This window comes from Lutra lutra, chromosome 8 (genome assembly GCF_902655055.1).
Source record: "Lutra lutra chromosome 8, mLutLut1.2, whole genome shotgun sequence".
NCBI lineage: Eukaryota > Metazoa > Chordata > Mammalia > Carnivora > Mustelidae > Lutra > Lutra lutra.
Window position 1 is genome coordinate 16,130,895 of NC_062285.1, and position 23,996 is coordinate 16,154,890.

The 23,996-nt window shown below is 40.5% G+C and overlaps 1 protein-coding gene and 1 long non-coding RNA gene across 4 annotated transcripts in view; one reads left to right on the forward strand and one right to left on the reverse strand.

The window, feature by feature from the left end:
* KIAA1217 (KIAA1217 ortholog) overlaps positions 1–23,996 on the reverse strand; it is a 750,245-nt gene that overhangs the window by 363,631 nt on the left and 362,618 nt on the right. The window lies entirely within an intron of this gene.
* LOC125107593 (uncharacterized) lies at positions 806–22,899 on the forward strand. The gene is made up of 3 exons (XR_007129606.1): positions 806–873; positions 19,566–19,682; positions 22,766–22,899. It is a non-coding gene; the product is annotated as an uncharacterized LOC125107593 (long non-coding RNA).

A 23,996-nucleotide genomic window follows, 5' to 3' on the forward strand; every position in this document is an offset into this window, starting at 1 on the left:
TTTAATTTTTTAAAATAGAAACCCTCCTCATGAAATTTTCTTTCAACTTTCACTCTTGGGGACCTTCCCTATCCCCTCTTTGTAGCTGTCAAAGTTTAGATCATAGAACCCTTTCTTGATTTTTCCTTTGAAAACCCACACCTTGATCTGCTACCCCATTTTCGAGTTTCCTGTCTATTAGAAATAGGGTCCTCAGTAGAAACTTCTGGTTTAATGTCCTTTTATACAAGCTAGAACATAGCTAGTCATACAGATCGCCTACTCCTTGAGGAGACTGGATAAGCCTGAGGGCAGAGACAATCTCCTACTTATCTTATTTCTCTCATAGCAGCTAAAACTGAACACCGTCTGTAATAGGCAGCATAAAGCTCTAAGCTTTCTGGAATGGACATGCTGGTCCTATACTTTCCTACAGCTGCTAGCACCCAGGATCAACCCTGGGGCTATTTTCACATACCCTGTCAATTAACCCCAGTTCACAACTACTGAAGATGTGATAGAGGCTGCTCTGTGGTCCTCAAATCCTACTCTACCTCCTCTTGGCATCCACCTACACCTCATTTCTTGGTCCCCCTTGCGGTTAGTAGGGGCAGAGGGTTGAGTGCTGGCCAATGGGCCGAGGCAGTAGTGACATACACCACTTTCAGATCTGGCTACTGAAGACCTTCTGGGAAGTCCCTTGAGATTTTTCTCTACTGGGTCAGCTGAATGCAGAAGGTTCTAGAAGGGTTCTAGAAGGTTCTAGAGGGTTCTAGAAGGGTTCTAGAAGCTAGCAAACCTGCACACTATAAGTAGACTGGGTTCCTGATGGGATGGCTCCGCTCAGAACAGAGCCCTTACACCATCTTCATCATCACACCACTGGACTATGTTGTGAGTAATATACACTTTTATAATAAAGTGATAAGGCACTATAATGGTGTGAGTAATACACACACTATTCAGTAACACCAACTGCAATAATTCTTTATGTTTTAACTAACTCATTCATGTAGTCGTCTCTCATTTCTCACTTCCTCTGTGAGGGAGGCACTGAAATGTGGAAACTGTTTATCACAGAACTATGCCCATGAACACAGAGGGCTAGATTCTAATAATCTACTCATAAAATCAAGCTAGGGAAATTCTCCTAGGAAGAATGTTGTCAACTCCCCTGAGAAAGTGCCAGAAATGTATTTTCTTTCGGTTCCAGGTAACACAGTCTCTTCCTCTCTGCGACAGTTCACCTGACATAGAAGTCTCACTGCTCTTTGGTTAGGTTTATTCCTAGGTATCTTATAGTTTTGGGTGCAATTATAAAAGGGATTGACTCCTTAATTTCTCTTTCTTCTGTCTTGTTGTTGGTGTAGAGAAATGCAACTGATTTCTGTGCATTGATTTTATATCCTGACACTTTACTGAATTCCTGTACAAGTTCTAGCAGTTTTGGAGTGGAGTCTTTTGGGTTTTCCACATATAGTATCATATCATCTATACACAGAAAACTATAAAGTACTCAAGAAAGAAATTGAGGAAGACACAAAGAAATGGAAAAATGTTCCATGCTCCTGGATTGGAAGAATAAATATTGTGAAAATGTCTATGCTACCTAAAGCAATCTACACATTTAATGCAATTCCTATCAAAGTACCATCCATTTTTTTCAAAGAAATGGAACAAATAATCCTAAAATTTATATGGAACCAGAAAAGACCTCGAATAGCCAAAGGAATATTGAAAAAGAAAGCCAAAGTTGGTGGCATCACAATTCCGGACTTCAAGCTCTATTACAAAGCTGTCATCATCAAGACAGCATGGTACTGGCACAAAAACAGACACATAGATCAATGGAACAGAATAGAGAGCCCAGAAATAGACCCTCAACTCTATGGTCAACTCATCTTCGACAAAGCAGGAAAGAATGTCCAATGGAAAAAAGACAGCCTCTTCAATAAATGGTGTCGGGAAAATTGGACAGCCACATGCAGAAAAATGAAATTGGATCATTTCCTTACACCACACACGAAAATAGACTCAAAATGGATGAAGGATCTCAATGTGAGAAAGGAATCCATCAAAATCCTCGAGGAGAACACAGGCAGCAACCTCTTCGACCTCAGCCGCAGCAACATCTTCCTAGGAACTTCACCAAAGGCAAGGGAAGCAAGGGCAAAAATGAACTATTGGGATTTTATCAAGATCAAAAGCTTTTGCACAGCAAAGGAAACAGTTAATAAAACCAAAAGACAACTGAGAGAATGGGAGAAGATATTTGCAAATGACATATCAGATAAGGGGCTAGTGTCCAAAATCTATAAAGAACTTAGCAAACTCAACACCCAAAGAACAAATAATCCAATCAAGAAATGGGCAGAGGACATGAACAGACATTTCTGCAAAGAAGACATCCAGATGGCCAACAGACACATGAAAAAGTGCTCCACATCACTCGGCATCAGGGAAATACAAATCAAAACCACAATGAGATATCACCTCACACCAGTCAGAATGGCTAAAATGAACAAGTCAGTCAGGAAATGACAGATGCTGGCGAGGATGCGGAGAAAGGGGAACCCTCCTACACTGTTGGTGGGAATGCAAGCTGGTGCAACCACTCTGGAAAACAGCATGGAGGTTCCTCAAAATGTTGAAAATAGAACTACCCTATGACCCAGCAATTGCACTGCTGGGTATTTACCCTAAAGATACAAACGTAGTGATCCGAAGGGGCACGTGCACCCGAATGTTTATAGCAGCAATGTCTACAATAGCCAAACTATGGAAAGAACCTAGATGTCCATCAACAGACGAATGGATAAAGAAGATGTGGTATATATACACAATGGAATACTATGCAGCCATCAAAAGAAATGAAATCTTGCCATTTGCGACGACGTGGATGGAACTAGAGGGTATCATGCTTAGCGAAATAAGTCAATCGGAGAAAGACAACTATCATATGATCTCCCTGATATGAGGGAGAGGAGATGCAACATGGGGGGTTAGGGGGTAGGAGAAGAGTAAATGAAACAAGATGGGATTGGGAGGGAGACAAACCATAAGTGACTCTTAATCTCACAAAACAAACTGAGGCTTGATGGGGGGAGGGAGGTTGGGAGGGGGGGTGGGATTATGGACATTGGGGAGGGTATGTGCTATGGTGAGTGCTGTGAAGTGTGTAAACCTGGCGATTCACAGACCTGTACCCCTGGGGATAAAAATATATTATATGTTTATAAAAAATAAAATTAAAAAAAAAAAAGAAGTCTCACTGCTTTCTAGGTTAAGTGACTTTATTTTTACTTAAAAGAAATATAGAGCACATCTTTCTCTCTCCCATGATTTTTCTCAGGAAGAACGGGCTTATAGGCTTAGAATTCATTTTTAATTAAAAAAATTGTTACTGGGTATGAAGGTGTGGAGTGGGCATAATTATGGAATTCCAACCTAGGGACTTGGTCTCCTTTCTGGGGGCTGCAGTTCAGGATGTGGTAAGCTGTATTTCTGGAGTAGGAGAAAGACAAGTTCATTCAACCATGAAAATTAAATTACAAGACTTGGAATCATTATTTCTGTGAAAATGTGATCTCCATACTGCGTTAGTTCTGACATTCTTTTCAGATTTTCACCATAACAGTTCTACTTGGCCTTTAAATAACACAGGATCAGTAAAATGTCTCTGGCAGAAGATAGGATGTATTAAGCTCCAAGGTTGAGTTTGAACATCTTTGCCTCAATGTTCTAAAATTAAAAATAACTCAAAAGAAACACCGTGTAATCAAAGAACAAGGTAACTATTATTGATAAGTATAAAATCTTAAGTCTATAGAGCTTAAATCAGTCTCCAAACTCACCTTGGACCACAGCTTGTACTCCTATTTTTAATAAAATATAAGAAAGGTGATGACATATCTTCCACTATTATCTGTTTCAATATTCAGTAACATTGAAGTGCAATAATTCTTTATGTTTTAACTAAATCATTCATGTAGTAATTTCTCATTTCTCACTTCTCTATGAGGAAGAACTATTGTCACTATCTTATCAGTGTTGAAAACTTCAACTTTTGTTAAAGTTCGTGACCGCCAGTTGCTGCACTGAATTCATAATAGCCTTTAGGATTCTTTAAAGTAACCTTGAAATAGCTAGAGATTTTATAGAAAAATGGCTGGAGAAGTTAATGAAGGTGATTAATCACATGATGTTGAAAATACAGTCCAATGACAGTACATCTAATATTTATTGAGAACCTACTATATGCCAGTCACTAGGTGCATAAAAAGCACTTTCAACAGATATTGTTCTGAATTTTATGAGCAGCTGGGTGATTTATCTGCTTTGGATGGTTCTTGGATACCTAATTATGTATAATTTTTTATTTTTTTAAGTGTAATGCAGGGACTCCCTGGTATTCTGCCAAGTCTATGTTCTCGGTATCTATTTGCTAGAAGTTCATTTTTACAGAGAGAGCTGGAGACCACCATCATCATTAATTGCTGTGGTACTGATTGTGTAAATTAAGGGTTCATGGATTCCCACATGATGCTACAGGACCTGAAACCTGGTAATTGACTTAAAAGAGCCTATAATCTGGTATCCAGCAAGATAATGAAACATAGCCTTCCAACTGCTTTCCAATTACCCATGTTTTTATGCAGGAAATAACTGCTCAAGTTATATCATGTCTTTGAAGCCAGTAACACTTCAAATAACCAACAGTTTCAATTGAGGAAGTTTTCATTGTAAGGCTAGGTTGTAACTTACATACTGAACGTGGAAGCAATGTGATGAGACTCATTTTTCGTGTGATAGGAGGAGGCCGGGGAGTCAAAGGTAATGTGAGACGGGGTATATGGGCAGACTCATGAGGTCTGTGATCATGAATCTGGACCTGATTAAGAGCAATGGTGAGCCAACTGAATGCCACAAAAGGGGAAAGAAAGAAGAGCTCTGTGAAAAACTAAGGACTGAATGGCCAATGTGTACAGGATGAAAGGGCATTCAAGCCAATTTTCCAGGAATGTGTAAACAGAGTTATAAAGTAAATGAGATGGATATGTAGAAATGATAGAATACGGATATATATACACAAGAAATAGTAGAGTCATATGGTAGAGAGACAGCTGTTTAAAATAAAAATCAACAATAAAAGTGGCAAGAATATAACAGTTTTAATATTAAGAATTTTTGTATATTTCAAGGACTTTAAAGTGTCTTTATTGACTATGTCTTCAGAGTCACTTAGGCCACTTAGAAGTATGAAGTCTATAATATAACCAAAGGCCACATGAGACCTTCAAGCGTCCTTTCAAACATCAGGGCTAAGATCTTAAGAAAGGAACCCAAGCCCCTCCCTGGTCCCAGCAACTTACTGATTTTTAATGACCTAATTTATTTGATATTCCCAGCCAAATAGAGGAAATAATAGGTAACGGGTATGAGTTCTTTGTCCTGCCTCTCCTCTAATCTGCTTATTCCTCCATTACACTGCAGGCAAGGCACATAATTGAAATTTTAAATTAAAAAAAAAAAAAAAAGAAAAACAGAAATCCTAAGGCAGAACCATCTGCATCAAGATTTTCTGTACATTTCTCACCAGCTCACTCACTATGGCCCACCTCCAGCACTGACTTCATCCCACATGATCTCGGGAAGAATGAGATGGCTTCTCTGCACAAAGACAGGAGATTACTTGGAGAAACAGCCTCAGAGAAACCTTAGGCAAAGCGGGGTTAATCCTGATTCTCCTGAAAAGAGCGACGTCGTCTTTAATGACCGGGGCCAGGAAGGACCTTGGCTCCCATAGCTTGGGTAGTAACACTAAATGTGCAGTTTAATTTGGCCAAGGATTATTAATGCAGTTTATGAAACTCTCAGTGACTGTTTTATCTCAAGCCTTTGGCCCTAGCTTCTCCTGGTTCAAGTTTGATAAGCCCGGGGCTTGAGCTCATCTTAATGGGTGGTGGAAGACGGGGCTCCATTTCTCCTGGGACTTCATGCTCGTTAGTCACAGCCGCCAATTAAAAGCTTTGTTGGAAAACAGGAGGAATGTGGCACAGCACATGTAGAGGCCCGGAAGCCCCTTCCACATATATCATGGATGAGTAAGTCTCTATGGCTGGCCAAACCACACATCAGCAGACCGCGTGCATCAGCAGACAGGATCAACAAAAGCAATGCAAAAATTTCAAGGTCAGCACTTTCTGGAGCCAGCCCTTCATGTTCCGACTGATAAGGCTTTAAACATTTTCATTAGTCCTGCTGATTCCAGTCATTTTAAATGACAAACACATTCTAATTATTTTTAAAGGCAAGTTATATAATCCAGAAAGCACCCCAAGCTCTATAGTTTTCTAGACATGATTACTGGCCCTCGTTTCTCTCTCCTGTGACTATGAGGGGTCAAGGTGAGGTTAATGTTCTGGTCAACCACTTGGGATCTAGAATAACAACTATTTTGGTAGGGATTACTGCCATTGTAAACCACTGACAAGGGTTTGGAATGGTAATTCTTAATTAAGAAAATAAAAAGACTCAGCGTCTGTGCTCTGATCGTGCAGCTAACAATGGACTCCACCTCAATCCAAACACAGAATAAAATTCAGCAAAAGAGATAGATTTATTTTTGTAGTAATCTGTTTTAGATATTTAATCTAAAATAATATGATGAGGCTTTAGAAATAACTCTGGGTATCGAGTATTGAAATAATATTTGCTGTATTTTTTTAAATGAAGCCTTTGTTTTAATTCCAACTGTGTCTTATTACTAACTTGTTGCTTCCAAAGAGAATTTTGGGACAAAATATCTCAAAATTATAGCATGTCTAGTGGAAGTAATAAAAACTTACAACAGTGTATATTTCAAAATATGTCATGTTTAGATAACATTCAATAACCAACATTCTCTTTAATCAACTCATTATTTCCTTGGGAGTGTAGTCTTTGACATGTCATAAAAATTATATGTGGACAAATAAGATCAAGAAATATTAACAACAAAAAATTTTGAATATGATCCACATCATATGGTGCAGTGCTGAGTAGCAGGGAGAACCAGAGAGTGTCTTGAGAAGACCGCACACCTTTGATACCTAAGATTTGGTTACAAAGCTGTAAACGGGCTACATGATTTGTTGGGAAAATGTCTCAAGGTAGTAGGAAAATCACGGAATTCTAGAGCTAGAAAGGACTTCAGGCTTTTTATCAGAACCTTTCAGAAAATATGACCTTCCAGTGTCTCAATAAGGAAAAGCAAAAGACATTCGTACTACTTCAGAAAATATTTGTCCCCCTATAGAACACTCCCTGAAAATTTTTCTCAAAGTAGGATACAGGCCCTCCTCACCACGAGCCTGTTGTTCTCAACACACCAAGCTGTGGCTGAGTTTATGGTAGAAGTTCAAAGGAATGCAACTCCTCAGTAGTCATAAAACGTTCAGGGTTACATTACTGTAATAATTTTTGAGCTGATATTTGGACAGTCTGTCTGCATTCCTACAGAAGCCAGCAAGAACACTTTGCATGAAGAATAGCAGTTGTGAAATCCTTACTCTTTTTAAAAAACATTTTATTTTTTATTTTATTTTATTTTTTAAAGATTTTATTTATTTATTTGACAGACAGAGATCACAGTAGGCAGAAAGACAGACAGAGATGAGGAGAAGCAGGCTCCCTGCTGAGCAGAGAGCCCGATGTGGGACTCGATCCCAGGACCCCGAGATCATGACCCGAGCTGAAGGCAGAGGCTTAACCCACTGAGCCACCCAGGCGCCCCTAAAAAACATTTTATTTTGAAGTAATCTCTACACTCAATGTGGAGCTTGAACCCACGACCCCAAGATCAAGAATTGCATACCCCACTGAACATGCCAGTCAAATGCCCCTCTCAGACTTTTTTTTTTAATGTCAGAAGACCAAAGTAAGACTTCTTGTTCTAAAACTTTTCTCAAGAAAGTCTGACCATTTTGTCACTACAAATGCTTAGAAGTAACAGATAAAAAGACATCATTCTTTCAAATGCATTACTGAATTTGCAGAAAAGAGAAAGAGAGAGAGAGAGAGAGAAAGCAACAGTGAAAGAGAAAGAGAGAGATCTAGAAAGCAATGTGGTAAGGACACAGATAGACTCTGATTTGCATTAACGGGGCTTGCAAGTCTTAGTAACCTAGAAGCTTAGGTTTAACTTCCTATGTAGAAGCAAATGGACACAGTAATGATGACTGTCTGTCTCTATCAAGATGCCAAGTGAAGGGGAAAGATAGCATCTATTTAGAATTCTAATGAGGACTATGTGTATGGTCCAGGAAAACCTGAATCAAGAAATTAGCCTAAGGACACACTGTAGGACACTAAGCAAACATAAATGCAAAATGCCTCTGAAGGGTTAGCTATATCCATTCTGGTTACATATTTTTATAGTGTTCCCTGCGGATGATCCTAAATTACAAATCACACGAAGAAACCATCCATTAGTGGACTCCCATCATAGACATAATAAATAAAAGACTCTGAATCCCAAGAAATTTGAATGAATGAACAAAATAACAGATTTTTAAACTTTTAAATGATTTTATTTTTAAGTAGTCTCTACACCCAGTGTAGGGTTTGACCCCTAACCCTGAGATCAACAGTTGCATGTTCTACCAATTGAGTCAGCCAGGCATCCCTAAACTGTTTTAAATTACTAATATGAAAGGGAATTCAAGCTGTATGAAAAGGAAAAGACAGTAACAAAATGATTAGAATCATAGATCATCTAGAAACAAAAACTATAGCAACTGAATGAAAAAACTCAATGCATAGGAGAAGTAGCTGTTTAGACACAGGTTAAGACATAAACAATGATCTGAAAGACAGTTTTAAGGAAACTCAGAATGGAGGACTGTGAGATAAAGGGATAAATATAAAGTTAAGAGACAACATAATATAATAAAAAAACTCAATCTGTCTAATATAAATTTCAGTGAACAGAATTACGGAAGCATCAATTCCCAAAGATATATGGCTGTATATGTCCCAGAACTGCTAAAATATCTCATTCCTATGGGTTCAGACAAAATCCAGATAAATAAAAGACAAATCCCTGATGAGATACATTGTGATGAAAGCAACCAGCGAGAAAAGACAAATTATCTATCGGGGAATAACAATTAGACAACAATAGACTTCTCAAAAGTGAAGATAAGTAACAGAAATCAATGGACTATTTTTAAAGGAATGAATGAAAATAAATGCCAATCTAGAATAACATACCCACCTAAATTATTGATTGACTGTCAAGGATATTTGCCACTTACTGACAGAATTACAAAATCCTAGAAAACCAAAAATTGTTTCTTGAAAAAAACCAACCAATAAAGAGACAAATTCGTGCAAGATTAATTTACAAAGAGAGAAAGGGAAATGACTATATTAGTACAAAGAAAAATTTCTGAGATATAACTACAGCCAGGTAGAGATTTTTTTTAGCAGAGAATTATCCAGGACCATTTTTTATGTCAGTGCACTTGAAAATCTAGCCAAAATGGTCAATTCACTGTAAATGCAACTTACATTTACTCAGGAAGGAACAGAAAACCTGACTTGACCAAAGGCATGAGTGAAACTGCATCACTAGCGAAAAGTCTGTTCACACACACACACACACACACACACGCAGGATTCTTTCAGACAAGTTTTTATCAACTTTCAAAGTAAAAGTAGTTCTAATCTGGTATCAACTTTTCCATAGAAGAGACTAAAGTGATAATCCTTTTTTATAAAGATTTATTTATTTTAGAGAGACAGAGTGACCGAAAGAGAGTGGAGGAAGGGTAGAGGGAGGGAATCTTCAAGCCAACTTCCCACTGAGTGCAGAGTCTGACGTGGGGCTCGATTCCATGACCCATGAAATCATGACCTGAGCAGAAACCAAGAGTTGGAGGCTTAAGTGACTATGCCACCCAGGCATGCCTAAACTGATAATATTTCTTAAAACTCATTTTATGAGGTAAGATAAACTTGATAAAAAATAAGTAAGAAAAATTACAGGTCAATCTCACTCATGAATATAAAAAATTTAAGTAGAACGTTAGTAAACAAAATTTCGAATGAACATTTAAAATTGTGATCAAGTAGGGGTTCTCCCAGATTAGAAGGATCATTTAATTTTAGAAAATTTATTAATTCATCAATTAACACATTAAAAGGGAAAATCCATAAGTACCTCTCAGAGATGCAGGGAGTATTTAATAAAATGCAAAACACGTCCTTGGTAAAACTTAAGAGCACATCAGAAATAGAAAGAAACTTCCTTAACCTGATAAAAGATACTATTCACTGAAAACCCAAGAAAATACAACACTTGAGGTCAGCAAGTCAAAGGCACTTCATATAAAATTCAAACAAGGTAGGATGCTTCTTGTCACAGCTTCTATTTAACACCATACAAGAGGTGCTAAGTATAACAGCAAGCCGTGGGGGGGGAGAAATAAATACATAAATATAAATAAATTCAATATATACTAAAAGAAATAAAATTAAATGCATAAATATTACAAAATAATGAACATAATTATCATTATTTGCATATATAATGACTGCTTACTTAGAAGATCCAAATAATCTACAAACTTAAAACTAATAAGGAGTTCATGATGATTGGAAATGAGTTAAACAAGAATCTATTCTATTTCTACAAACTATCAGCCAATAATTAGAGTATTGAAGAAAAAATAAAATTTACAGTAAAAACAAACACTTCAGCAGTATGTATAAGGTACCTAGCAATAAATCAAACAAAAATGTGGGAAAGTTTTGTAGGGAAAATTATAAAGTATACTAAAGACATGAAAGGAAAGAGGGACAGTGTGGGAGAGGGAGAAAGAATCTTAAGCAGGCTCCAGGCCCAGTGTGTGGAGTTTGATGCAGGGCTTGATCTCAAGATCCTGAGATCATGACCTGAGCTGAAATCAAGAGTTAGATGTTTCACTGACTGAGCCATCCAGGCACCCCGAAAGTAAGCTTTAAATAATGGAGAAGTAGATCATCTCCATGAATGGGGAGACTTAATACTTAGATAGCGAAATCATCCCCAAATAATCTAGTTTTTATTTATTTATTTTTATTTTTTTCACCCCCCAATAATCTATAAATTCAATGGAATTATAACCCAAATCCCAACACTGTTTTTCATGAAACCTTGAAATGGTGATTCTTAGATTCATATGGTATAGCAAAATATCTAAGAATAGGCAAGACACACTTGAACAAAAATAGTAAAAAAGGGTTCACTTATTACAAGGCTATTAAAACTGTGGTATTAGTATAAGGAGAGTTTGGAAAACAGACATATGGAGGCTCAATAGCATTAAATGTGACAGAGAAAAAATGGACTAATCAATAAATTATACTGGGATAACTGCTTATTCATACAAAAAAAATTTGATCAGTACATGACACCATACAGAAATATAAATCCTAGGTTGTTTAACGATCTCACAGGGAAAAAGTATTATTGCAAAGCTTTTTGAAGAAAAGAACCAAAAAATCATTTTATTAAGTCATGTGAGAAAAGATTTCTTAAGATTCCCCAACGTACAAATCATATAGGAAAATACTGACAGATTTAACTAATATTAAAAATTTTTAATTTCTATGTAATAAATTATACTATGGGTAACGGAAAAGGTAAGTTATTGCCTGGGGATAGATATTTGCAAATCATATAGCCCCTCTCCCAATTACTGTCCAGAATATGTATACTCAGCTTTACCCATAATTAGGAACTCCTTATTTCCAAGATAGGAGTAAAACAGAATGTCTGATAATACCAACCATTGGGAAAGATGTAGGGAAACAGAAATGCGAAATCAATGGTTCTTAACCCTTATTGTGCATTACAATTCATCCGGGGAACTTTCAAACAAATAGCATTCTTGGGTCCCATCCCCAAAGTTTCTGATTTAATTGGTCTAGGCAGGGACTTAGGCATTAGTAATTTGAAAAAGCTCCCTGATTCCTTTGTCAGCCAGAGTTTAGAACTACTGCTCAACACGTTTGATGGCTGAACAAACCAGTCCCTTCTGGGGGGCAATTCAGCGATACCTAGTACAGATGTGCACCCAAACGACTCAACAATTCCACTCCCTTTGAAGGTAACTCCCTTCAAGAAATTCTAGCACAAATGTAAGATATGTACAAGGATCACTGCAGTACTATAACAGCAAAACTGCAAGGTCAACCCAAATTTCCTTTGGATAAACCAACCTTGGGTTATTTATTCAATGTGGTATTATCCTGCAGTTATAATAAATGGATTAGACACTTACGTATCAATATGCATACATCTCCAAAACAATGTTGAATTAAAAAAAAGTCATGGGGGTGCCTGGGTGGCTTAAGTTGGTTAAGTGTCTGCCTTCAGCTCAGGTCATGATCTCAGGGCCCTGGGGCAGAGCCCTGTGTGGGACCCCCTGCTCAGTGGGGAATCTGCTGCTTCCTCTCCCTCTGAGGAGAGGGGCAGAGGGAGAGGGAGAAGCAAACTCCCCGCTGAGCAGGGAGCCCTAAGTGGGGATGGATCCCAGGATGCCAGAATCATGACCTGAGCAGAAGGCAGACGCTTAACCAACTGAGCCACCCAGGTGTTCCTATTTGAGATACTTTATATTAACGTATTTAAAAGGCGAAAGAGCAGTATAACTGATCATGGGACGTATATCTTTATTATTTTTTACCATTGAAAAAATTATTTTAAAAGTATGGAACTAAAAAGTAAACATAAGAGACCCTGAATTTGGAGGCCAGGGGCTAGAATTCTCATCTGACTTCTGCAGCTAGTTAGGGATGTGGAAATCCTTTCCCCACACTGGCTTCAGCTTCTGCATACATAACGGAAAGGTGTTGGATAAGATGATCCAAGATCTAGTCTAGTTTCAAATTTCTCTGCACCTAAAGTGGTTGGATATTATACCTGGATTTAATTTTTCTCTTTTTTTTGGAAACCATCTCCAAAGTCTATACTCACTCACGGACCATTCTAGAAAGTGCTGCCCTAAGAGATATTCAGTAAACCATCATTGACTCAAAGATGTAATAAAAGTGGCAAATTAGCTCAAAATGTTCTCTTGAGCTAGATTAGGAACGACAGAAAAACAGAGAAAATATTATTAAATCCTCAATGTCTGCCATTTGCAAATTTATAAATGTATTGGTTCTTTATTCATTTTCTCATTATTTCCTATGCCATGTCGTCAGTGATCATCTACAAACCAGCTTCTCCCAATTTGTCATATGTTAATAAAAATTTCACAATAGGAGAAGTTATGGTAAATTTCACTTAAAATATATGTTTTATACTATAAAAAAAGCCTGAACTCCTTTCATGCCCCCCACCTTCCAGTAACTTGAATTAACTATTCTGTCTTCTGTTTGTCTTATTTGCTTCCAATGAGAACCCGGCCCAACACAAACAACTAAGACCCATTTGCTCACTAATGTGCTGTTTTCTCCCCAGGATTTCAATGCTTTTAGCCAACAAGGTTTAATTATCTCCATAACCCTGCAAAAGTAAAGCACAGAGAAGCATGACGTGGGGGTGAAGTCACACTTTACAAAGAGGTTAATGCAGAGCAGAGGAAAATGAAATCCATTTCCAACAGAGGTACAAAAACTCACTGCACAAGTCCTAATTTCTTCTCACACCTCAGGCCAGGCTACTACCCATTCTAGGCTGCCTATTTTCTGCAACAAATGCTGCCCATGGAATAAGTACTATAGAGAGGAGCCTGGACAAGCCACGACCTTTGTTAGACACTTGAATGAAAGAAACATCGACAACAAAAAGAACACAGGATGCGGTTGACAGGTGCATCCTTGGATCTTTTTTCTTCCTCATCAATTAAAATGCATGAAGGAGGCTGCCTACATGACCTGCCTTACAGGCTAGGTAAGGAAGATTTAATGTCGTAAGTGTTTACAGAATACTGAGTGTGATACCTGGCGGAAGATGGCAGTCAGTATTTGCTAAATGCCGACATCTTCATCATCACCACCACCAACGCTTGTTAGCACCAGAGGATTATGGGACCTCGGATTTTTCCAGGACATGGGCTTATGAAAGACCTGCTCAAAGCAACCATTCTCTTGACAAAGGAGGTTGTTCAAGGTTGCAGAGATGACCTGATCCTCTGAAATTCAGCAATATAATTGCCACTGGGGAGAAATGAAGTCATGGAGGTTCGCTCTCACTTAGCAGGTAGATAACAGGACAATTAACAAAGGCGAAATCTACCGATCATTTTCTTAACTGATGACAAGAAGTGAAATTCATATTCTTCATGGCCATCCCTTCTAAGAGTTGAGCCCCCAAATTGCCCTACCTGATGAGTAGTCTGCAACCGTAAGGGGGCCACTGGGGCAGCAACACGATGGCCAATAGAAAGCACCACAAATCCTTACGCACAGCTAAATCAGGGAGCAAGCCATTCCTCTAAAAGCAACGGCCATCCGGGATGGCAAGAACCAGACTCTCATCTGGCTTGATTTTCCACTGTTCTGGGATTACCCCCTCCTGCTCGGGCCATCCAAGATTGCGCCATTACCGCTAATGCTTTCAAAAGTGGGACACTGATTCCCGTTGTTCACAACAGGACTGCAGGCTTGGACTACATCTAACTCCTATACGACATGTAGGGGAGAATTTAAAGGACATCTATGGCCCTGAAATCATATACTCTCCTAAATGAAAGTAACAGATGGGCTAGCAGATAATGATCTTTAACTAACAGGCTAAACAGTAACAGGGCTGGTTCTGGGAGTCCTTGGGTTAGCAATCAGGACTGATGTTTGCCAGGGCGAACAGGAATCATGTTCCTTAGAGGACAAGGCAGATAGGATCTAAAGACTCAGGGAAGTCAGAGGGAAGAAGGCAACTCTCCACTCATGGTAGAGGCTTGCAGTGATGACCTTTCTTTAGAATGCACTGTTTCAGATCACCCCGTCTGCAGAAAGCTGTCGTCTGGATGATGGCTTTAGGGGGAAAGTGGGGGACTGGGAAAGGAGGCATAGATCATTCCTCTGTTCAGTATTGCCCAGTTATCAGCTAACGAACACTTGGAAGCATCCAGCTCCTCCCTTAAACGATTGCTGAGAAAGGTACCAAGACCCCATTCGGTAGTAAACTCATGATTTACAGTGAGCACAGGAGGAGGAGAGCCCTGAGACATGTGGGGTGGAAACTGGGAGTCTGGAGGGGAACAGAACCCTGGCCGCTTCTAGTCCATGTCCCTGGTTACTTGTGCACTGTCTGACATCATCCAGCTAGATCAGCCTGACAACTCTAGGGACCCGAGCGGGAACCAACATGTGCAATCTCATTTCGTTGTGAAATTTCCTTCAATTTCACAGCGTCATCCAGGGAAAGGCAAGAGCAGCTGAAACATCTTAATGCCTCAAGGCCCTTTTGCCAGAGACTGAGATCTTCCGTCCCCTAGACCTGCAACACCATTTCATGGCATTTTCAAAAGGGGTTCACAGGAAGCTGCCGTTTTAGGGAATTTTACTCTTGGGATTTACAGGTTCGCCAGCGCATCTCCCTAAGCAATCCAGAGAAGTCGGCAGAAGCTGATTTGCAATTGGCTTGCTGTAGCAACAACGCTCTTTTCAGAAGAAAATCTTACATGCTCATTTTCCAGTCTAAAATACAGTTTATGTTCCTGGAGGAATGGAAGCAAAAGATAGTCACCTGAAACATTAAGGAAACGAAATGATTCCTGGCAATGAAAACATAAACATTACTGTAAATATTATCTGCTAAGTGGTGGTAAGCGCAGGACACTCCCTATCTCATCTTGCAATTAATTTATGAGTTGGCAAATCGTCTCACTTAAGTTTCAAGGAGTCCAACTGATAACTTGATTGAGATTATAATATGCAAAAGATGCTTCTTAGGGGAGTAAGAAGGAAGAGAAGAGAACAAAGACAAAGTACTTACTTGCAGTGATATTTTTTAAAGTAATCTTGAATTGCAAACTTGGCTTTTTTGTTTAAGAGCCAAGACTGATCTGAGCTACAATCCTTTGGTCCTCAGAGCATACTCCATCCTCCGTGGGACACATCTTGCAGAAATCTTCCTTTTATATTTATTTTGCCAAGTTTTCAAGCTCTACCAGGAAGTGGTGAAACACAAAGACTGTCCTTAAAAACAAAACAAAATCCTGCCAAAGTCCAGAAGGTAAGGCAGCCAAGGAAAAAGAAAACCTCTCCAAAACTAGTATCTAGTTCGGAAGGGGAACTGCTCCCCTACCTCTGTCTGAATGAGTCCCCTTGTCTTCCCCTGGTGGCATTTCTGATCAGCCAGCCAGTTCTGTTTTCCAGCAAAGTGAGGAGGTTTGAAGAGAAATGAACTCATGCTCTGAACTTCCTTGTAGTAAAGGAAAACATATGGAGGCTTTCCTGCCGAGGCACAAATTCGAGGGGGTGTGGAATTTACTTGTTAAGGCTCTCCGTCCTCTAGACTCAGCAGTATCTGCTCAGTGCTGAGCCCTGTTGGGCCGCTGCTGCTCTAAAGAAAGCTCTGGAATTCTGCAGGAACCCCACCGGCACAGACGACTTGTAGGGAGCTGGTCAACAGTATGTCAGTGCCCTGTTCGTCCTCGCTCGTGCCGCAGTCCCATCTGACCTCCAGGACCAGATAACTGTAGGGAAGGGCGTTCTGCCAGAATACAGGTTTCTCTTCCCCCTTGCTTCCTCCCTATCTCCTAATCATCACCTCCTGATTTCTTATCAAAGATAAGCAGTGTCCAGATACGTGCCCTGAGTGAGAACACACCCAAAAGTCAACTTAAAATGTTACTGATGTTTTCCCCTTCTCTTTCTATTCCTTCTAAGTACATGTCTAAAAATGGCACATTTCAAAATAAGCTATGAAGACGTGGAGATAGAAAATTGCACTTAGGATGAAAACAGTCTTTGATGGAAGCCAACCACCACTACAGAGGTCGGTCCACCAACTCCATGATTTGATGCTTTTTAATTTGAAATATAAGAAACAGAGCAGTTAATATCAAGAACTTACTTTTAAAAGCGCTATTTGGGCTACTTTCTACTTCATTACCAACAGGGAGGGAGGATACTTCTGCCCAGCAGAGGAGTTCCTCTCCTATTAATCTAGCCATCCCATTATCAAAGCATTAACCATGTGTTTACCTCAATTATCCTAATAATTCACTCTAACTCTGTATCCATCTTTTATATTGCAAACTGGTGTTAAACAGCCTCTAAAAATATGTTCCACATGATCTTTCTTTCCATTCCAATGCCTTTATGCAAGCATTTATTTTGCGGAGCAAATGTTTCCATAAGCCCAACTGAGTAACAGAATAAATGATTAAAACCAGTAAAGATGGGTATGCAGATGTGTAAGTTGTATCTGGAGCTCTGGCCTATCTGGGTGGTAGGGACAAAGCAAGCTTTGAAGGGACTTAATAAGAAAACTTTTAATATCATCTGGAAAGATTTATCCTATCTGGGGTCCACACACTATGGCCCACGGGCCAAAATAAGGCTCACTGTCAGTATTTGTAAATAAAGTTTTATTGGAAGAGAGGCACACCCATGTGTTCACCCATTTGTAGCATCTGTGACTGCTTTCTTGCAGAGCTGAGTAGTTATGAAAGAGACTGTATGCTCTACAAAGCCTAAAATGTTTACTATCTTATCCTTTCCAGAGAAAGCTTACAGAGCCCTCTTCTGTATAATTGAGGGCCACTAGCTAACTAGGGATCCTTAGGCTTTTTCTCCTGAGTCCTGTAGTCAGGGGTATCACAGGATCATATTTAAGGAAATACTAATCACTCAAATGTCCTCCCCACACTCCCAGAGCAGATGTGACAGGAGAGCTACTTGGGGGTATGGGGTGTAGGCGGTCCCCAAGCTCCCAGGAAACAGAATGGATAGGGCCACACTGGAATGTTGTAGGATGGCAGAGTCAGGGAAAGAATGCAGACATCATCAGGGAAGGAAGCCAGAGAAGCAGGGCCCAGAGAGAGAATGGAGCAGCACAATAAAGCCATAAATGGAGGGAAAATAATGAAGATTGGTTACACGTCAGGATACGGAGGATGAAATGACTGGAAGAAGCGGTCTGTACTAAGACCTTGAGCAAAAAGGAAGGATGTGGGACTACCTTCCTTCTGGTGGCCTGGTACAAAGGTGACTAATATGTCCCAATTTGGACTCCTCTGCACCCTCTTCAGTCCCAAGGAATCTGGAGAGTTGGCTGCCCTACTTGCTGGTGCTATGGAGAAAGCCCATGGAAGGCGAGCAGAAACAAACAAACACCAAAAAACCAAAATACAACAAACCTGAAAGCCATGCCTTCCCAGTGCTTAATATCTTCCTCCTCTGGAGAGCTTAGGTAAAAAGCAGGGAGTCACTCTGGTGCTACTGGGGGCCACCACGGGCCACTGGAGAAAGAGAGGGTCTCTGTTCCCTGAGTAAGGGATCTCGCTGGGAGAGCTCGCACCGTGTGAACAGGAAGGGGATAACCTCAAAACAACCAGTAAACAAGTATGAGATCATCTGTCCTACTGGATAGTTTTGCCCTGGCCTTTTCACCCCAAAGCCAGCCTGCATTTTTTTCCAGAACAGCTGACCTGCATGATTTGATTGCTGCCTGTGACTTTGAACTCCCTGCTTTCATTTCCCCAAACTTCACAGCCATCCCAAAAAATCGTTCAGGTTTTAAGTTTAATTCCTTCTGCCTAAATGATGAATGAATGACCCAACTCTGTAGGCCTGGCAAATGTAGCTATTTTTTCATCCATCATGTGTCAGTAAGTCAGCCCATCAACAAGTATTTCTTGAGCTGCTAGTACGCACCAGGCACTCTGCTGAGCCTGGGGTTAAGGACTCAAGAAGACAGGCAAGGTCTCGAGCCTCATGGAGAGAAAAGAAAAATCCCAAAACATATGAACTGGATAATTTCAGATCGTAAGTGTTTGGGGAGCAATAACCAAAATGCTGAGATGCAGAGGAACTGTGGGGGTGGGGCAGGGATTCTGTCCTAGGCAAGGGGGCCAGAGAACTTTCTGAGAAGGTGACACATTAGCCAAAGCTGGAAGGGGAGAAGGGGCGAGTTGTAGAGGACTCTGAGAACTGTGAGTTTAAAGACAGAGGTAGGAAGGAACATGGCACATTCCAGAAAGCAGAAGGGACACTGGTGTGGCACAGTGGGTAAGTGGGGGAAGGGTTAGAGATAGGAAGAGACCAGCTGGTGTGTGGTCTAGGAAGGAATAATGAGGTCTGGATTTTTTCCAAGGGCAAGCAAATCTAAGCCCGGGGAATGTCTGTGATCTGATTTATGTTTTCAAAAGCATTTCTCTAACCCTGCTGTTGAGAATGGATTGGAGGCAGTTAAGAGTGAAAATCAGGGTATCTGTCGAGAAGTAGGTGTAGGCTGGGATAAAATGCTGTCATTCGCATTCAAGGGAAGAGAAGGGTTTTGAGATGCGTTTTGGAATCTAACAACTCTGCCCCCGGAAACAATCATCTGAAATCATCTCATTTAGTTGTTTGCGTGTTAATTTTTCATTTCCACCCCCTTGAAGGAAACTCTAGGTCAGGGACCTCATGTTTCTTTGTCACCACCACAGCCCCAGGGCCCAGCAGGTGCAGCAGACAGAGAAGGGACGCATGTGCCTGTTACTCCGTCTGCTGTAGGTCAGGTATGAGGAGCTAAGACTGAGCTCCGTGGGTCTTGGAACCACAAAATGAGAAAAGAGCACACAGCTTTACAAAGTTTCCTTTCCTTCTTGCAGCCTGAACATCTGGGTGGCTACAGTCCATGACTCAGTATCTTTTCTAGCTCCTTCTAAAGAGCTTCCTTCAACAGGAAAGCCTGGGCTGCTGAAAAGGACATTTCTCAGTTGCCCTTGCAGCCAGGGTTCTGCCGGTCTTGCCCACTCTCACAGACTTGAACTTGGTCCTGTTAGTGCGTTAGAGCGATGGCACAGGGGGCAGCCCATCTGCAGGTGCAGTAAGTCGGCAGCAGGGCTCTGCGGACCACAGCTGGGGCCAGCCTCATGGGCTGTGACCGGAGCAGTCACACAGGGCCCCATGCCTACAAAGGCTCTGAACTGGGTCTGCTGCTCTGCGGTCACTGGCTTGATTCTTACTGATTTTGAACAAGGGGCCTGCATTTTCATTTTATCCTGGGTCACACCGATGACCTACCCGGTCCTGCCAACAGTTCTGGGCTCAGGCTCCTCCCTCCCTGGGGTGACGGGCTCCCAGAGTCAGTAGGTGTGGCGACAGCTTCCAGTTCCCTGGATGTCGCTCCAGGTGGCATGGTCGGTTCGGGTGTCAACATCTAGGACCGTGGCTCCCTCATCACCATGGGGGGAGGGGAGTAGCCCCTGGCAGTCCAGGCCCACGCATGGGGGTAGCTCGGGAGCCATTTTTGGAGTCCCAGCTTAACCCTGATCCTCCAGATTAGAATGGTGCTGTGGGCAAAATTCCCTTTCCGTTTCAAACAGTGGAAGCCATTATCTTGGACACTACTCATACCTAATTAAGGATACTCTCGGAGGAACGAGCTGGCTTCTTGAAGAGCTTTTTTCCTGTTTTGTCATCATACTCTGTAGCGTTGAGATGGCAGAATCTGAGATTCTGTGTTCTGGACATGCTGTTCATGAGGCGGCAAGCCTGACCTGCTATTGAGCTGCTGGTAGAGACCTGGGCACATTAGTAACCCCCTTAAATTGTGAAGATGCCTCCTTTTTCTCACAGATGTACCATGGATTTCCCACTGGTGGGCCTAGGAGCATCAGCCTGTTGACAAGCTCACCTGGATGTCCGTGTGACAGGAGGAATGTCAGCAAGCTATCTGACCAGGTGTATTGGTTACCTGTGGCCGCCAGAGCAAGCTACCACAAACACAGGAGCTTAAAACAATAGGAATTTATTCTCTCATGGTTCTGGGGGCCAGAAGTTCCAGACCAAAGTGTGGCAGGGGTGGTTTCTCCCAATGGCTCTGAAAGAGTGTCCGTTCTGTGATTCGCTCCTGGCTTCTGTCGGTTGCCAGCAAATCTTGGCTTTTCTTGGCATCCGTACTCCAGTCTCTGCCCCCTTGGTCTTCTGGCGTTTTCCTTCGTGTGTTTTCATGTTTTCTCCTTTCCTTACAAGGACACTAGTCATTGGATTCAGGACCAATACTAATCCACTGTGACCTCCTTTTAACCTAATTACACCCGCAAAGACCTTACTTCCATCCAAACAAGATCACATTCTATGGCTCTAGGTGGATGTAACTTTGGGGGTGGGGGGACGTTATTCAACCCATAATACCCTTCCAGCCAATGGAATGAAGTAAGGCCTTCTGGTCCACAGAGAAGTCAAATACCTTGATCTTCTGGCTGTCTGTTCTGGCCAGTTGAATGAACAGGCAACGGGCATGTGAGTTTAGAAGGACTTGGAGGTAACCATGCTGTTGTGGAAGAAAGTGAAAGACATTTACCTTGTTTTACCTTCAGAGTCCTACCCTTCACGGTACCTCTGTATTTGCAGTGACATCTTGCTTCTTTCTGATGTATTGGTTGTCAGAACATCTTAAAGCTACAGAAAAATGTCCACAATTTACCCAAAATAAACCATCAAAAATACTAGCCGCCTCATCTGAAATTTTTTTTTTTCCTCCATGAACGCACCTCTCCGATTTTGCTTTGCCTAGGGAAATTTCCACGGTACCATTAGCAAAGGACAAGTGTTTGTGCAGAGGAGAAAAAGGTCGGGCAAAGTCATTGAAACTAATGTTGCTTTACTCATGTACAGTGACGACTTTTTACATTTCACAAATCAAAAAACAATTTAAGCTATTTTAGATACTTTTTTTCTAGTTCAATGGCATCTAATTCCTTAAGGCCGAAGAAGCAAGTATTTCCCCCCAAAAATGAATACCTAAAATGACACTACAAAATATAGCCTAAGGATGAAGATATCTTTTTTTTATGAGCAGAGAAAAGAAAATTGCATTACCGAACTAGACAAAAAGCCATTCCATCAGAACTGTTTTATCGTTTTTCACTGTACGTATCTTGCCAGAAGAGAATTACATTTATCAAGCAGCACTGAAAGCTATTTATTCCCTTCTTATTCCATTAATTAAACTATAATACAATCACTTGGGTTACCCATAACCAATCTTTGGAAGATTAATATAGGATGCTATTCTTTTGCTCATATTTGTCTTCGGCAGGGTAATGAGACAGCAATAAAGTTTATGTTCCCATAACGTGTACGAATGGTATTTTGCACCGAATAGCTAACATCAAAAATAACTACTGGTATAAACAAAACCACATAACACAATCATTCTTGGCACACATTAATGTGTCATTGCAAATATTAATACAATAGCCCTTGTTGCTACAAAAAAAATCTGAATATTTAAATAATAAGAATGCGTAAAGAAAAAAATCAACGAAATATGTGACATCTGAAAAAATAATCTGAAATAGATTTTGGTGGTTAGCCCTCAAATTACCTCATTTTTCATAAATACTCCGAGGAAACTAAAACTTGCATTGTTCTAATCTGAGTATTTTTCCCCATATAATTTAAAATTCAAATTTACAATGCAGAAACATTGCTGGTATAATAGGCACTTAAAACCTGTGCCATTTTGCCGTTTGGCCACATTTACATTTATCAATGAATTATTTCTCACAACACTTGTCAACAAAGTTTCATAATCCATTTGCTTTAGGTGGAAAAATTAAGACCCAAAAAAATTTTGAAATTTGTGTTTTAGGTCCACAGAAGAATCAGCCCCAGAGAAAGACGGAAAAAGAGCTATTGGTGAGAACTTTGCATAAATATTCAACCTATGTATCTATCTTCTCTAGCCACATAATCACATCCTTTTATTTCACCAGTAAAAGGATGCCAAAGACCTTAATTTTGTGTGTTTTTATCGTCTAATCATAGCGATCATTAATAGTGAACACAAACTCCTCTGGAAAATAAATCTTCAGGTTTTTAATTCCTGCTTGTGCTTCCCGAGGGCACAGAATAAAATCACAGACTATCCTACCTAATTAATAGTTATCTTACATGGATAAAGGAGGGCTCCAAACATCCGGCCTGATACTTCACTTTTCTTACGGTTAATAAAAATATACGAGTCCATCTTCATACGAAGACACAGATGGATTGATCTGCCAACACTGACAAGGCAAATTGTGTGCCATAATTCTCTTATATGAGCTCCAGTAAGAAAGACAGTCCCCAAGCCCAGCTCTCATCGAAGTTAGACCAGAGCCATTCTGTACTAGATGGGTATGTAAAAAGTTTTTGAATGGGGGGCGCCTGGGTGGTTCAACAGGTTAAGTGTCTAATTCTTGATTTCAGCTTAGGTCATGATATCAGGGTCTCGGGATCGAGCCCCATGTCAGGCTCTGCGCTCCGTGTGGAGTCTGCTTGTCCCTCTCACTCTACTCCTCCCCCTGTTCCCTTTCTCTCTCTTGAATAAATAAAATATTATGAAATCATAAAATAAATAAATAAAATAATATTTATTTATTTGAGAGAGCGAGCATGTGAATGAGAGCTAGCAAGGGAGCCCACAAGCACGGGGGAGGGGCAGAAGGAGAGGGAGAGGCAGATTCCCCGATGAGCCCTGACTCCACGTGGGGCTTTTATGACCTGAGCCCAAGGCAGATGCTTAACCTACTGAGCCCTACAAATAAAATCTTTAAAATTATTTTTTGAATGAAAAAAATCTGAATGAATTAGCAACAATCAAATGGAATTTTTATTTGAATTATCACCAATTCCAAATTGTTCCGAAACCGAACCCTCTGTTGCTGTCCTTGATCCCTTCGACAGGTGCCCAGTTCTTCCTTTAGCTATTATACCCCCCCAAATTTTTCTTCTTATTCCTGGTTCTTTTTGTATTTATTCCCTGGATCACTCATCTCCTTTCTTTCACGCTTAAGCTTTTTTGTCTCCTTTTCGACATTCTTCATTTCCCCTTGACTGTC